This window comes from Trachurus trachurus, assembly GCF_905171665.1.
Source record: "Trachurus trachurus genome assembly, chromosome: 2".
NCBI classification, from domain to species: Eukaryota; Metazoa; Chordata; class Actinopteri; order Carangiformes; family Carangidae; genus Trachurus; species Trachurus trachurus.
Window position 1 is genome coordinate 402,114 of NC_139914.1, and position 16,948 is coordinate 419,061.

At 41.7% G+C, this 16,948-nt stretch overlaps 1 long non-coding RNA gene across 1 annotated transcript; it reads left to right on the forward strand.

Annotated features, from left to right (window-relative positions):
- Positions 1 to 14,759: 14,759 nt before the first annotated feature.
- Positions 14,760 to 16,948, forward strand: LOC311001080. The gene is made up of 4 exons (XR_014596131.1): positions 14,760 to 14,917; positions 15,741 to 15,824; positions 16,020 to 16,114; positions 16,240 to 16,948. It is a non-coding gene; the product is annotated as an uncharacterized lncRNA (long non-coding RNA).

Sequence of the window (16,948 nt, forward strand, 5' to 3'; positions counted from 1 at the left end):
GATTTGCTCACCTGAAGAAGTACGTCTCCGACAGAGAAACAATATACACAATATATATATCCTAATATATATAAGCGCCATAAACTGTATATAACAGTATAATTTATATATCCTAATATATAAACCTACCACCCCCCCTAGTGGGGACCTTTTTTACTTTTATTTTACTTTATTTTTTAACCCCGCCTCCACCCCCCCTAGTGGGGACCTTTTTTATTTTATCTTATTTTATTTTTTAACCCCGCCTCCGACGTGTTAACAGCGCTAAAGCCAGAATTAAAACAGCTTTTAGCAGCTTTACTGCTATGGCTGTCGGTTGCGGCGAAATGGCGATAGAGATGCTAATTTCTGTTAGCCCGTCTATGGGGTTTTAAATTATACGTTAGCATTAAGCTAGTGGACTTTATGCTTAGTTGGGGACGTGGATTACTGGAACCATGTCCTGTGGTCTGATGAGACCGAGACGAACCTATCAGGTTCCGATGGTGTCAGGTGTGTGTGGCAGCAACCAGGTGAAGCAGAGCTTGACCCCCTCCCTTCAGACAGTACATGTTGCCGTTGGTTCCCTTAATGAACTGTAGCTCCCCAGTGTCGGCAGCACTCATGCAGCCCCAAACCACGACACTCCCACCACCATGCTTGACCGTAGACAAGACACACTTGTCCCTGTCCTCCTCACCTGGTTGCTGCCACACACACCTGACACCATCTGAACCAGATAGGTTCGTCTCGGTCTCATCAGACCACAGGACACGGTTCCAGTCCCAATCCACGTCCCCAGTCTGCCTGTCTTCAGCAGACTGTGTGGGCTCTCTTGTGCATCTTCTCTAGAAGAGGCTTCGTTCTGGGACGACAGCCATGCAGACCAACTGGATGCAGTGTGCAGCGTACGGTCTGAGCACTGACAGGCAGAGCCCCCACCCCTTCAACCTCTGTAAGATCATGGAACAATCTTCCAACTAATCTGAAACTTAGTACAGACTTCAATGTTTTCTCCTGGGAAGTCAAACAATGGATCCTAAGAAATCAGTCATGTCAGCATTAATCATGAGCCTAAATTATTTTTAACCTTGGAAAAGTGTGAAGTATTTTAATAACTGTATGTTTCTTTCTGATATGAAATATGTCTGGAGTGTTTGTGATGTGTGAGAGGGTGTATTATGCACATGTGTATGGATGTTTAACGCTATGTAAATTGATAATTCTTAACTTTCTATTATTCTTACTCACCTGCCCAGGGATTACGGATAGAAAGTAGCTAGTAAGCTAAATCCGCTACAAGGCATCTCTTCTCATTTCGAGACTAATGTTATTTTGTACATTGTCCCTGATACAAATAAACGTATTAAACTAAACTAAACTCTGCTGCAGAGGTTGGAGGGGTGGGCGATCTGCCTGTCCCCTAACCCTACTGTGACGTACTGAAGCAGAGCAGACCCCCTCCCTTCAGAAACTGGGCCCAGGGCAGTGGTCCAACAAGACAACGACCCCAAACACACCTCCAAGACGACCGCTGCCTTGGTGACGACACTGAGGGTGAAGGTGGTGGACGTCCAACATGTCTCCAGACCTAAACCCTACTGAGCTCTGTGGAGCATCCTCAGATGGAAGGAGGAGGAGCACCAGGTGTCTCACCTCCACCAGCTCCGTGATGTCATCATGGAGGAGTGGAGGAGGTTTCCATGGCAACCTGTGAAGCTCTAGTGAACTCCATGCCCAAGACAGTTAAGGCAGTGCTGGACAGAAATGGTCGTCACACAAAAAAATGTGGGCACAATCTGGACATTTCACTCCTATGACTCGCTCATCAAGTGCAGTTGAATTCGCAAGCAAAAGGTTTTAACTTGAAATCAAAGAGGATTTAAAAGCAAAATGGTCGTATGTTTTTACTGACTAACATTAGTTTTGATTGAAGTTGACTCTGAGTCTTTGTTTGGTTTGTGGACAAAACAAGGCATTTGAGGACGTCACCTGGTTCTATTGACCGAACAACTAATCGATTAATCGTTTATATAATCGAGAGATTAATTGCTAATGAAAATAATCGTTAGTTGCAGCTCTGGTGAAAAGTTAAAGTTAAAGGATAATTTCCGTTTTTTACAAGCTGGACCTTATTTCTAGCATAAAATACAATCATTTTACTCACCCAGACAACTTTGGTGTCATTTGGAGTTGTTTTGACGAAATTAGTCCCAGTGGAGCGGCGCGTATATCCGTATAATGCGAGAACACGGGGCACGCAATGCAGCCTCTAAATAACACATTATCCGCCGCAAAACTCGTTCATTTCGCCAATATTTTGTTATGATACACTAGTGCTATTCCCCTCCGAGCCCGTGGTGGCATGTTAACAACATGCTGCGCCTGTAGATTGACTGCTAACGTCTTATCTGGATGATGTCATCTCCGACCACTGCCCGGCGCGGCTAACTTGCTACCGCTAATACTATGGTTCGTTTCTGCGTGTTTCTGACTTGTCAGAACAAAATGAGCAGCTGGATGAAGTTCAGCTTCCACAGGCTTCCTCTCCGCAGCCTGGACTCACTAAAGCTCCGGCTAGTTGAGATAAAAATGGACCTGAATGCCGAAGCGGAATCATTATTATCAGAATGAGCCGGGCAGCGGTCGGAGATGACATCATCCAGCTCAGAGGTTAGTAGGTCAACCTAGAGACCCCGGATGTTGATAACATGCCACCACGGGCTCAGAGGGGAATAGCACTAGTGTATCATAACAACATATTGGTGAAATGAACGAGTTTTGCGGCGGATAATGTGTTATTTAGAGGCTGCGTTGAGTGCCCCGTGCTCTCGCATTATACGGATATACGCGCCGCTCCACTGGGACTAATTTCGTCAAAACAACTCCAAATGACACCAAAGTTATCTGGGTGAGTAAAATGATCGTATTTTATGCTAGAAATAAGGTCCAGGTTGTAAAAAATGGAAATTATCCTTTAAGTTACACTGGAACTTCGACCAATCAAACTCCTTCAGGACAAAACTGAAGCTCCAAAAACATTCTGAGAGAAGAGTGTGTGTGTGTGTGTGTGTGTGTGTGTGTGTGTGTGTGTGTGTGTGTGTGTGTGTGTGTGTGTGTGTGTGTGTGTGTGTGTGTGTGTGTGTGTGTGTGTGTGTGTTACCTTTGACCCTGGATGTTGATCTTCAGGTGGTTGTCCACAGGTTGTCCACATTACTCACGTATCCATGGTGACGGGGGTCCAGACATCTGATTGGCTGAGAGAAGAGCAGACGATCAGCTGTCTGTGTCTGTTCAATGTGATCAATAAATAACCAATAAAAGATCAATGAAAGCTGAAACTTCATTTAGACTTTTTTCAAATAATTAAAACGATGACTCATACACATTAGACTTATTGAGTTTAATTTAAAGGTATTAAAAGATCTTTTATTTAAATTTATTTAAACTATTTTTCATTTTATCAAGAGTAAACTGTTGTAGTAGTTATTATAATGAATGAATGAATGAATATTTTATTTTCGTGTCATGCCACCACTGTGGCCCATCCCATATGGGATTACAAGACACAATAACAAATACAAAAACAAAAACTAGACAGTCCTTCCTGTTGGTGTTACTTGCCACACAGGTGTGACATAAATAAACAATTTCAGATTACTTTCAGTACTCAACAATATATCGCTCTTCGTCTCATTGCCCAAGCCTCTTCAAGAAACAAAGAAAATGCAAAAATATTCAAATAAAAAAGAAGTTTTAGCTTCTCAGCATCGTCCAACCACACAAATTCATTATTTGGATCTACTTTACTAAATAATTTTTGTCTTATAGAGTCATAGAAAGGACAGTAGAACACAAAATGCATTTCATTCTCCACCTCTCGGATGTCACATAAGTTACAAATTCTATCATCTTCTGCTGTGCCAACATATCTGCCTGTCTCGATATGAAGACCAAGAATACCAGCTCTCAATTGAGCACACAGGGATCTTTTCTTTTTAGACAAATTATACAAAACATAGTTTTCTGGGCCAAATACCTGTTTTATTTCACAGTAAGTACGCAGCTTTGGTTTACCCCAGATATCTAATGCCCATCTATCTTTACTTTGTTGAAAAATAATTTCTTTTAATACGTTAATCTCAACTTTCTCTTTGTTATAATAATGGTCTTCATATCCAGCTCTCAGCAAGATGTCATATATGTCCCTATCCCAAGCCCCATTGGTCAGAGTGTCCCACTCAAAGATTTTTCTTGCAATCCTGTTACGATTTAATCCTAGTATCCTATTCCATAAACGCACCATATATACACTCCACCGTACCTCATTGGGTTCCCAGCCCATATCTCCCATAACGGCTAGTGTTGGTGTGAATTTATGTACGCCAAGAAAATACTGCATGGCTCTGTTTTGCACAGCCTCACATTTAGGGTACTGTTTGAATCCCCATACTCCTACTACATAATCTAACACTGGACACACACAACTCTGATATAATTTGGAGTAGGCGGAGTACCCAACATCCCTCAGAGTCTTTATTTTAGCTATAACACCCCCTAGTGCCCGATTTGCTGACTCAGCCAGTAGCGATGATCCCTTCATGAAAGTCATATGTTCATCCAAATAGAGACCCAAATATTTGTAGCTTCTTGAATAATTCAATTTTGACTCTCCAAAATGAAATTGGAAATCACTTGTTTGCTTAACAGGGTTCTTAAAATGCATAATTTCTGTTTTCTTTTCATTTATCAAGAGTCTCCACTTTTTACACCAATCGCTTGCACATGTCAACATTCTTTGTAAATCAACCTCTGTTTCTGCCATCAAAATAATGTCATCCGCATATAATAAAATACTAACTTCCTCTCCTCCACATTTTACTCCACAATGCAGATGTTTGATTTGCTTGGCTAGATCGTTAATGTACACAGCAAATAAAGTAGGAGACAGTGCATCTCCTTGCTTGACTCCTAATAGTGTGGGGAACCAGTTGGTATAGGTGTTGTTTACCTTCACACAGGCCTGGGGTGCACTGTAGAGAGAGCAAATGGCATGATAGAACTTCCCATCTATCCCTATTTTAGCCAGTCTATATGCAAGGAGGTCTCTGTTGATGAAATCAAAGGCTTTCTGAAAGTCAATGAAACATGCATATGTTGATTTGTTTTCCTTAAGTCTATTCCTTACAATAGTACATACTATATAAATATGATCAATACAAGCTCTGGCTTTACGGAACCCATTCTGCTCCTCTACCAATAATTGTTCTCTTTCCAAATATTCCATTAATCTCTCATTGAGTAAAGATGAATATAATTTATAGACTGTGCTCATTAGACTAATCCCCCTATAATTAAGTGGGACTCTGGGGTCTGTTTTCTGTGATTTTGGTATGGGGCTTATGATGGACTTAAGCCAAACTGATGGTATTATGCTATGTTCAAAACAGTGATAAAATAAATTAAACAAAATTTGAGCTAACTTAGGTGATTTCAACAATTCATTTGGTAAATCATCTATACCTGTAGCTTTGCCTGCCTTTGCCTTATCAATAGCCTTCCCCACTTCCCCCATATCAATCTCCACATTAAGATCACTATTACTTTGAAAATTAACTTCTAGCATGTCTTTTTCCAGACCACCTTTTAATAAACACATATCTTGTAGGAATCCTTCATCAAATCCTTCCGCGTCATTTTCAAATAAACTAGCAAAATCCTTCTCCCATTTAACCAACACTTGTGTTGTCTCTCTAATTAAATGATCTCCTTCACCCCATATTTCCATTGGGATACATTTTTTACGTTTTGGCCCTAATTTATTTATTTCGCTCCAAAAACGCTGTGGATTTGATGATTGAATTTCCTCCAGATATAGTAGTTGTCCTCTTTGATATCTCCTTTTATACAACCGTAACCTCTTATCAAATACATGCTGACATTGTCTGAATTTCTCTAGAAGTTGCTGCTTGTCTCCTCTGGCTCCTTTACATCTTAAAAACAACTTTTCTGAGTTATGCATAGAATACCATAAGTCCTGTAACTCCTTGTTCCAATAAGGTTTGCTGATTTTATATTTTCTCTCTGTTCTCTTATTATAATGCTTGTTCTGTGAGTGTTTTCCCATTTCATCATACACCAACTGACAAAAATCTTCATACCATCCATCTAATAATAATTATTATTATTATAAGTGTAATTATTAGTGCCACTGTTAGATTTACATTGTTAAAGGAACATTACAACTGTTACACATTCCCCCCAGTAAGACAAAGGCTGTCCCGAGCCGTACGCGTCTGAGAAACAGGCCAGACTTAACATATAATATATTATACATGAAAAGCAGTTTAGCTGTCAAAACCTAAACAAGGCAACAGTGTCGTTACTATGCAGGCAGCTGTCATACATGTCAGTACCAAGCAAAAGTAAAGTCCTCAATGACATATTGAAATGAAAAACACAACTCATTCTACTGTAGCACAATATGAAGTCCCATGCTATGATCATTATTAATTTATTTTTTTCCGATGAGAACAGTTTTAAACACACTGTTACCAGTCTGGTAGGCTGGATAGAGAACTCAAACCACCGTTACAGAACCCAGCAATACACATGAACCAAAACGTTCAGCTCAAGTTATATTAAGTCTGTCAGTGTGAGAGTCGGCTCAATCTAGATTAGTTACCATACTGTCCCTTTCTCTCTCTCCATTGTTATGTATGTATTCATTTATTTATGAAAAGCGGCGTCTCTCCGCAGGCAGCACCGCTGCTTCACCCGCCGCTTGTCTGTGATGTTGCCGCCGCTGCACGCGCACAGCTGGTTATTTCAATCGAAAACGATTTTAAAAACGACAAATAAAAACATTTTAGTCCAAAACGATGAAAAAACCACGAAAATAAAAACACTTCGGTTGATAAGTTGTACAGTTTGTTTAAAGGTACAACGAGAAATAAAATAAAATGTTCCTGCGCCACTTGTAGCTAACAGTTCGTTCGCGAGTGAGCAGAAAAAATTATAAAGTCCACAAAATAGTTTAACTTGGGACTTTAACGACTGTTTTAGAGCAAAACACCGAGTTACATCAGACACGACAACGCGGTTTCACGGTAGCTATAGGCTACTCACTGTTCGCCAGACACTCTTGAGAATCAAAGAGGAAAATGAGAAACACGGGGCTCAGTAATGGCGTCGACTCGTCTTCTCCACGGACCAGATCAGAAGCCGCCGCCGCGCTGACCAAAACAACTCACGCGCCGCTGGCCAGATCACAGACACCGCACGTGCTGACCAGAACAACAAAGGCGCCGCTCAGTGACGTCCTCGCGCCGTTACGTTTACGTTGTTAAAGGAATATTGTTAATATTGCGCATCTGAGAAACAGCCCATAATATCTCATACATGAAAAAGCAGCTAAACTGTCAGAAACTAAACAACAGCTGTCACCTGTCACCTGTCAGTAAAACACCGGTGCTACTCCCGCTGGTTGTCTGCGATGTTGCCGACACCGCTCGCGCACAGCTGGTTATTTCAGTACAAAACGGTGAAAAAAACGACGAAAATAAAAATATTTTAGTCCAAAACTATGAAAAAAACACGAAAACCTGAACCCAAACACCTGTCATACCTGTCAGTAAAGCACCGGTGCTGTGATGTTGCCGACGCCGCTCGCGCACAGCTGGTTATTTCAGTTTCAAACGACGAAAATTAAAATATTTTAGTCCAAAACTATTAAAAAAACACAAAAATTAAAAACACTTAGGTTCGTAGAGTTGTAGGCTACTGTTTGTTTAAAGGCCCAATGAGAAAGTAAAAATGTTCCGGTGCCACTTGTAGCTAACAGTTCGTTCAGAAAAAAAAAAAAAAAGTCCACAAAATATTTAACTTGGGACTTAGCGACTGTTTTAAGAGCAAAACACCAAGTTGTATCTGACAGACAAAGCGGTTAACCGCGTTTTAGAGGGAGATTCATGCAAAACCGCTGATGCGCGTTGCCTTCAGGGACAGTTTTTCATCAAGCAGTCTCTGGCCCAATTCCAATTCTATTTTTCATTTTTCAATTCTACCCCTAGCCCTTAACCCTTAACCCTTGCCCTTGAAACGGAGCTACAAGGAGTAGGGTTGAAAGTCAACCCCTACGAATTGGGACACCACTTCAACAATCACATACGTCATCAGTAGTCTCTGCTGGCTTTCCCGGTATCCGCGGGTCATTCCAACATATACCGCCACTCCGACATTGACGTCTAGTTGTCGTAATGGCGGCACTTCCATTGATTGAAAACGTCCCACCACTCCGACAATTTTTGTTTCCATTGTCGGAATGGCGGTACTTTCCTTTTTTGGAAACGTCCCGCCATTCCGACATAAGGTCATTAAATGTGTAGGTTAATAATGATCACTGCCTCCCTGCCTGCCCATTTCTCTCCTCTAACAGCACTTTGACTCTGGTCAACGCACTTGTCACATCCATCTCGATTATAAAATGCATTATAATAATAATAATAATTATTATTATTATTATTATTATTATTGGCGCTGTGCTACTTAGTTTGCAGCTGTGGTCGAGAGAGCTAGAGAGTTAATGGAGAGAGGGACCGCTACGCCAGTGAATCAGATCAGTGATGTTGTTTTTTATTGTATCACAGTGGTTACAGTACGTTCAACAGGATCGTTCTCATAGGGGTCCTGGGCCCCTGCATATTTTTGATCTCTCCTGTAGTCTGGCTCCAAGTTTAATTAAAGCCGCAAGCGGCTATGACGGGCCCTCGCCCCATGCCACTCGGCGTCGCGCTCCCACGCCCCCCCCCGGTCCCCGCTACCCCGGGGCGCTCTTCGACACCCCCACGCGGACAGGCACGTGAAGGGGTGGACCCTCATCACACACGTGAATTTTGGAGCAAATCGGACAAAGTACGTAGGAGTTACAACAAGTTTATGGTTCGTCCACCAGGGGGCAGTAGTGGGGCGTGGGCCGTTGCGTTCAGGGTCGTCCCCCGATCACACATGTGAAATTTCGACTGAATAGGACAATGTCAATGCAAAATATGTCATTTCCTGTGTCCACAAGGGGGCGACTTGAGCGAGCTTGCATATGAGGGATTGGAGGTGTAGAGGGCGGGTCTCTGATCACGTACATAAATTTTGAAGCAGTTCGGACAAAATTCATGGGAGTTAGAGCAGCTCGTGTATGCATGGCGAGGCATCAGAAATGGCGGCGGCCACAGTGGCCACACCCTTTGACCTACCGACCTGCAGAGCACAAGCTGTAATCAGGGCAGTCTGAGGATGATGTGTAGCGAATATGAAGCCGATCGGGCGAAACCCCTAGGAGGAGTTCGTTTTCGATGGACCGCAATACGTGGCGCCGCAACACGGGGGCCATTAGCCGTAGCCTCAAAGCGTTCGTAATGTAGCTTCACCGAATTGTTTCACATGTATCAGAAGTGGAACGACGTTGATGGGGTGAATTATGTAGGATTAATACACGTTAGCGTAATTCTTGTAGACTTCCTGTTACCACCGGGGGGCGCTATGAGTAAGGTGGGAAGTTAATACGTCAGACTGTTCAGGACGCTCCAGGGTGAAACTGCCTTCAGCCGTCGACTTCCAGGCTGCGCAGCCTGGGAGGCTGCACTCTGGGCTGCACAAGCGCCACCCTCTACCGCAAGCGGCAGAGCGGAGTGATTCAACCGAGCGGCAACCTAAACAAACCGCTTAGCAACACTGCAAACTGCTTTAGCTAGATATTTAAGCTGTTTGATCCGACAAATACAAGCAAGAGCTAGATTTTCACTACAAATTATTATAGCTAACCGAGCCTATACAGAGTATTTTTGTAAATAAACTGGTTAGTTGAGCTTAATTGCAAGTGCTAACGTGAGCTTAGCTAACTTTGTTTGTTTGTTGATACAAAAGGCATCAGCATGAAAGGCTGATAGCAGAGATTCCTTGCAGGCTGGCAATAATGCTATGATAATTTATCATATTCACTCATCTGCCTTCAAGGCTGATTGTAGAAACGTGCCTTGCAGGCTGATTATTAAGTTAATGCAGATTTCACATTGCATATATTTTCATTATTGCCTAGCTGCCTTCAAGGCTGATTGTAGAAACTAGTGCCTTGCAGGCTGATTATTATGCTAATGTAGATTTCACATTGCATATATTTTCATTATTGCATTTGCTGCTTTCAAGGCTGATTGTAGAAACTAGTGCCTTGCAGGCTGATTCCTATACTAATGCAGATTTCACATTTCATTATTGCCATTGCTGCCTTCAAGGCTGATTGTAGAAACTAGTGCCTCGCAGGCTGATTATTTGGCTATATTGTATCCTTGAAGCCTTGAAGGATGCTGACTGAATAATGACAATTATACAATATGAAATTATCCTTAGCAGCCTGCAAGGCACCAGTTTCTACAATCAGCCTTGAAGGCAGCTAAGGCAATGAAAATATATGCCATGTGAAATCTGCATTAACCTAATAATCAGCCTGCAAGGCACTAGTTTCTACAATCAGCCTTGAAGGCAGCAAAGGCAATAATCAAATGTGAAATCTGCATTAGCCTAATAATCAGCCTGCAAGGCACTAGTTTCTACAATCAGCCTTGAAGGCTGCTGACTGAATTATGAAAATATATGCAATATGAAAGCTTCATTAGCCTAGTAATCAGCCTGCAAGGCACTGGTTTCTACAATCAGCCTTGAAGGCAGCAAAGGCAATAATGAAATGTGAAATCTGCAGCATAATAATCAGCCTGCAAGGCACTGGTTTCTACAATCAGCCTTGAAGGCAGCTAAGGCAATAATGAAAATATATGCAATGTGAAATCTGCATTAACTTAATAATCAGCCTGCAAGGCAGCTTCTACAATCAGCCTTGAAGGCAGATGACCAGCGTTGCCAGATGGGAAATGTAGGATTATCGTACCAGAGGCATAAAATTATCGTATTTTGAGGGAAATTATCGTACACCTTTTATAACCAAAATAACAAGCCTATTGATGCACTATAGTCAAATATGCTGATGCACTATAGTCACTCTAGTGTATAATAGCGTCCTATGGGCACTCACGGCTTTGTAACGTCAGTACAACGTCAGTACCCCAGTAACCCCCCCCCCCCCCCCCCCCCCCCAAGTGTGGTTGTCCGTTTTTTTTTTTTTTTTTTTCACAGTCGTCACAGGATGATTTTGTGGTCCTCTAACTTGTCGGGAAATAAAATGAGAAAAATAAAATGTTTGGTCATCCAATCCTCAAGAGCAAATAGACCTAATTATAATCACAGTTTATTTTAGTGGTGGTAGACTTTTAGCTCTCCTGAAGCCACACATTAAAAAGACGACAACCAATTTGATCCTTAACAGCGGCTGGCAGGCGCGCGCGCACACACACACACACACACACACACACACACACACACACACACACACACACACACACACACACACGGACGGACGGACGGATGGACGAACGAAATTTCAGAGTCATGATCAACATGACATGATGTCGAATAAACGTGCAGCGGTTTCGGACAAAAAAACAACAACAACTCAGTGTTCAACTCTCATTTTCCCTGCATTCTTCTGTTTTGAATTCCGCTCACTTGACTTCTGGACCCGACCTGAACGTCTCATGGGGCGGGCGCAGCTGACCATTCAGCCAATCATGCTCGTTTTTCTGAGACAAACGCATGAACGTCACTCGTGATTGGCTGGAAACTTGTCACATGGGAACAGATGCCTTCAGGGTTCACAAAAAAAAAATCCGGCAGATAGTTGCGGCAGGCTGATTACAACCACACATTCCCGAAATGGTCAAATTATCGTACATTGGGCCCTTTTTGGGATTATTGATCGTACATCGTACAGAGGGCCAAATTATCGTACAAATACGATAATTATCGTACACCTGGCAACACTGCAGATGACTGAATAATGATAAATTATCATAGCATTATGGCCAGCCTGCAAGGAATCCCTGCTATCAGCCTTTCATGCTGATGCCTTTTGTATCAACAAACAAACAAAGTTAGCTAAGCTCACGTTAGCACTTGCAATTTAAAAAATCAAGCAGCTCAACTAACCAGTTAATTTACAAAAATACTCTGAAAATCTAGCTCTTGCTTGTATTTGTCGGATCAAACTGCTTAAATATCTAGCTAAAGCAGTTTGCAGTGTTGCTAAGCGGTTTGTTTAGGTTGCCGCTCGGTTGAATCACTCCGCTCTGCCGCTTGCGGTAGAGGGTGGCGCTTGTGCAGCCCAGAGTGCAGCCTCCCAGGCTGCGCAGCCTGGAAGTCGACGGCTGAAGGCAGTTTCACCCTGGAGCGTTCAGGACGGAGCCATCATCATGTCCATCAAGTTTGAAGTGGCTACGATCAAGTATGTCGGCATGAGAGCCGTTCGAAGTGAAATGGCGCCGAATAGAAAGTCGCCAAAATGTGTGGCATCATAGCAGCCACGCCCTTTGACCTATAGACACGCAGAGCACAAGATAAGGTCAGCATGGCGTCTACATGGTCCATAGCCAATTTGAAGTCAATCGGATGAAATCTCTAGGAGGAGTTCGTTCAAATAGGAAAAAACTACAAATCAAAATGGCGGACTTCCGGTTAGGTTTAGGGCGTGGCTCCAAGAGGATTTTTTGTGTGTCTCCCCATGTTCTATAACCCCACCAAATTTCATGCATGTAGGTGAAACACAGAAGTAGGGCTCGCCGTTTCCAACTTTCTAGGGGGCGATATTTAGCCATTTTGGCACGTCCATTTTTAACGACTTTATCAGACAAAACTTTTTGCGTGTCTGCATGTGCGTGCCAAAAATCGTCCGTTTTTGAGCATGTTCAGGGGTCCGTATTTCTTGTTGATTATTTTGGATGTCGAATTTCAATAGGGTCCTCCCTGTGACGTTGTCACTGGCTCGGTCCCTAATAATAATCCAGTTAACTACACAGATGGATTGGCATGTTTTATTGACACTTTAAGTGATGATTTATTTGTTGTCTCTCTTTATTTCTGTGTCTGTGATCAGATTGCGTGAGAGAGAAGAAGTGAGAAGCTGCAGTAACAACATCGTCTCTTCAACAATGTTTTTCTTTCTGTTGTAAAAGCTCTTAAAGGGATAGTTCACCCTAGAATGATATTTCGCTCATTATCTACTCACCCTCATGTTGACTAAGGGCTGGAAGAATTATCAGAGTCCACTGTCCCTTCTCTTAGTTACAGGGGGTCTCGGCGTAGCAGTGAATTTCAATGCAACGGTTGCAAAGGGACACCGGAGCTCTTCGTAAAAAAACACACACAAAAAAACATCCAAATACCTCCATGATGCTCGTATGTAATGTCCGTCTTGTGCTGAAGCCCCAAATTGCGTAATTGTCCCGAAAAAAAATTAAATAAGTCTATATTTTAAGCTTGTTTGTAGCGGAAGCTTCTCGTCTTCTTCTTCTTCTCCTCTTCCTGGTCCGTCCAAATATCGCGTGATTCGCAGTAACCGCAATGACGCCGGCGCAAATCACGCGATATTTGGACGGACCAGGAATAGGAGAAGAAGAAGAAGACGAGAAGCTTCCGCTACAAACAAGCTTAAAATATAGACTTATTTAATTTTTTTTCGGGACAATTACGCAATTTGGGGCTTCAGCACAAGACGGACATTACATACGAGCATCATGGAGGTATTTGGATGTTTTTTTGTGTGTGTTTTTTTACGAAGAGCTCTGGTGTCCCTTTGCAACCGTTGCATTGAAATTCACTGCTACGCCGAGACCCCCTGTAACTCAGAGAAGGGACGGTGGACTCTGATAATTCTTCCAGCCCTTAGTCAACATGAGGGTGAGTAGATAATGAGCGAAATATCATTCTAGGGTGAACTATCCCTTTAACTTTTGTTGACAATAATAATTGCATTAACTTTGCATTGTGTGTGGAATGTTTTTTACACACTGTGCTGATGTGTTATATTTCCCAACATCTACATTAATCAGTAGACCTATAATGACAGTGGAGGAGAGAAGGAGCAGCCAATCTTGAGCTACTTGTCAGGTTTAAAATGACAGAGTTTTTGCTACTTTGTTGCCACAGAGCATTGTGATTTCAATTTTTCCATGAATTCACTTCAGTGAGGTTAAAGCTGCTGATCTATTTCAAATATTGTGTTATATTTTTTTAAATGTTGAAAAAAAGTGTTACTGTAAAAAAAATGTGATTTGTATTTTTCAATAAAGGCTGCAGTTGAAACTTCACATTTCAGTGTTACTTTCATGTGTGACTCACCTTTATCAAATTTTTGCTGACACTAATGGGAGAAAAGGATGATGTGCATTTTAGGCTTACAACTATTTGAAACAAGGTCTTCTTTTACCCCTCATGTTTAAAGGTTATGATCAGACTAGTCAATGAATGACTATTTAAATACACAAAGGTTCACTACAGCCTTGTTTTTTTAATGCTGAAGCCCTGAAATTACAAAATATGGACTTTACCCCCTGAGTATCACTAACCACATTACAAGGAGGTGAGTGAGAACAAGAACATCTGACAAGTTGTTGTCATGTTTCCACTAATATGAAAGTGATTAGAGGAGAAGGGCGGACTGACATCTGCTAAATATACCGGGAGTCGGAGACACAATGAAATTAAACTCTATTTTAAATAAACATTAATATTGTGCAAGTGTGTGTGGATGGGTTATTGTGGGTCACCCTCTTACTGTAATTCCCTCCTCTTTGTCCACATGGAGGTGGTTGTTTGTCAGTAAGTATATAAAGCTCTGAGTGTGTTTAACAGCTTGATCAAAGTCTTCAGTTCATCAGCCATGGCCAAAGGTTTGCTGCTGGTCCTGTTGTGTCTGCAGGTTTTCCTGCTCTTCACCGTCTTCACTTCTACTGATGCAGCTGCTCTGGCGACAGGTGATCAACAACCACCACCTCTTGATCTGGTAAGAAGATCCATGCAGGAGTTTTACTAATGTTAATAATAATAATAATAATACATTTTATTTGTAATGCACTTCACATTTAAGCAATCTCAAAGTGCTACAGTACAGTTGTTGTGAGAGCTTTGATGCCAAGTGTTTCTGTTTGTGTCCAAATGTCAGACAGAGAGAGACTACTAATACATAAAGCAGCTCGTAACTGACTAGGAATAAAAGGAACAATAAAATCCCTCTGAGATGGAGTAGAACAAAGAAGTAAAGTAATCACATTGGTTTCTTTGAGCCAGGGCCATTCAACTATATTTTTGAAGGGGCCAATTTTGTTGCCTGCTTCACCTTTGTCCACTGTGGGTCAAGTGTGTGTATAAATACAGGCCTGATGTTGGCTTCAGTACATCAGCCATGGACCGAACTGTGCTGCTGTTCGTGTGGTGTCTGCTGGCTTTCCTGCTCCTCACAGTCCCCACACCTGTTGATGCAGCGCGGCAGAGAATCACTGTACGGTTAAGAAGATCCACTGTCTGAGTGGAGCCTTTCATATTGTTTTAAGGGCCGTGTGGAGTTGCAGCAATTTCCATACAAAGATATTTTCCTTTTCTTTTTTTAAGTATATTTTTGGGCCTTTTTTGCCTTTAATGGACAGGACAGTTGAGAGAGACGGGAAATGGGGAGGCAGAGAGAGGGGGAATGACACGCATAATAGGGCCGCTCGACACAGGATTCAAACCGGAACACATGGGGCGGGTGCTCTACCAACTGAGCTAAACACCGCCCACAAAGAGATTTTCTGTGTAAAATAAAGTCTTCAGTTGTTTGTTTTTTTTAGATCTGTGTGACGAACCATTATTGGAACCAATGTAATAATGGATGCTCGGAAAATTGCCCAAATCCAGAACAATTTCGTTCCCAGGTAAACTTTCTTGCAAACATAGCAAATCAACACATTTACAACATCTTAAAAAATAATGGTTAAATCATCTTATTATCACTGTACCGTCTGTTGAACAGGTCAGAAGATCCACAGTCTGAGTGGAGCCTTTCATATTGTTTTAAGGGCCGTGTGGAGTTGCAGTAATTTAAAATAATGTTTTGGGTTTTTTTTTAGACCTGTGGGAAGAAACGTCATTGGAACCAATGTGAGAGCTGCTTGAGCTCACATTGCCCAAGACCAGGACTATATGTTGTTTTGGGGCGTCATTGGTAAACTTTTCCTTCTTTCTTGCAAACATATATCAACAAATTTACAACATCTTACAAATAATGGTTAAATCATCTTATTACTCATCTTTAATCATCATTATTTTATGATTATTTTCATGGTGAAGACAGAAGATCAGGTCTGATGCTCCACACCATACACCATGTTTCCAGTGACTGGAGGACCAGAGCGCTTCATCTCACTGCTGTTAATCTGCACTTGCAACAAAAGAAGAAGAAAAAAACTGCAAAATGCTTCATATAGTTTCTAATCTTCACTGTGATTTTCAGACTTGTTAAATTGTTGAGGCAATCTAAAGGTTTAAAAAGTACCTTGGTGCCCCGAACACACCACTGTTAACTTTCTCATTAAAACACAAGAGCAGAAGTCACGAGGAGTGGATGATAATAAGTACATTTGTATCACAGTAATGTTCATGGTACAGGGTTTATTCCATGATAAGAGACGATTTAGTTGTTAAATATAATTTGTTGTACTTGTGTGAATTTGAGAATGTGTATCGTGTATGTTCGATACATTAATTCATATATCATATTTGGCTTAAAAGTGGTACTTATTTGATTCAAAGTATATGGATTTATCCTGTTCTATTGCTTATTGTCTTGTTTTACAATTTCTGAGGGCTGCATAATGTGAACACAAGATCGAGTGATTTAAAGCAGTACTAAAGAACTTTCAGTTTTGGTTGAGTTTGGCGGCGCCTGTGGACCAAAGCGGTAGTGTTTTGCCTGAAGGAAGACTCCATTTCCCATGAACACTAGCGTGAAGCCCTGTAAATATCCTGCATTAAAATGAACAGAAGACATCAAAACTAA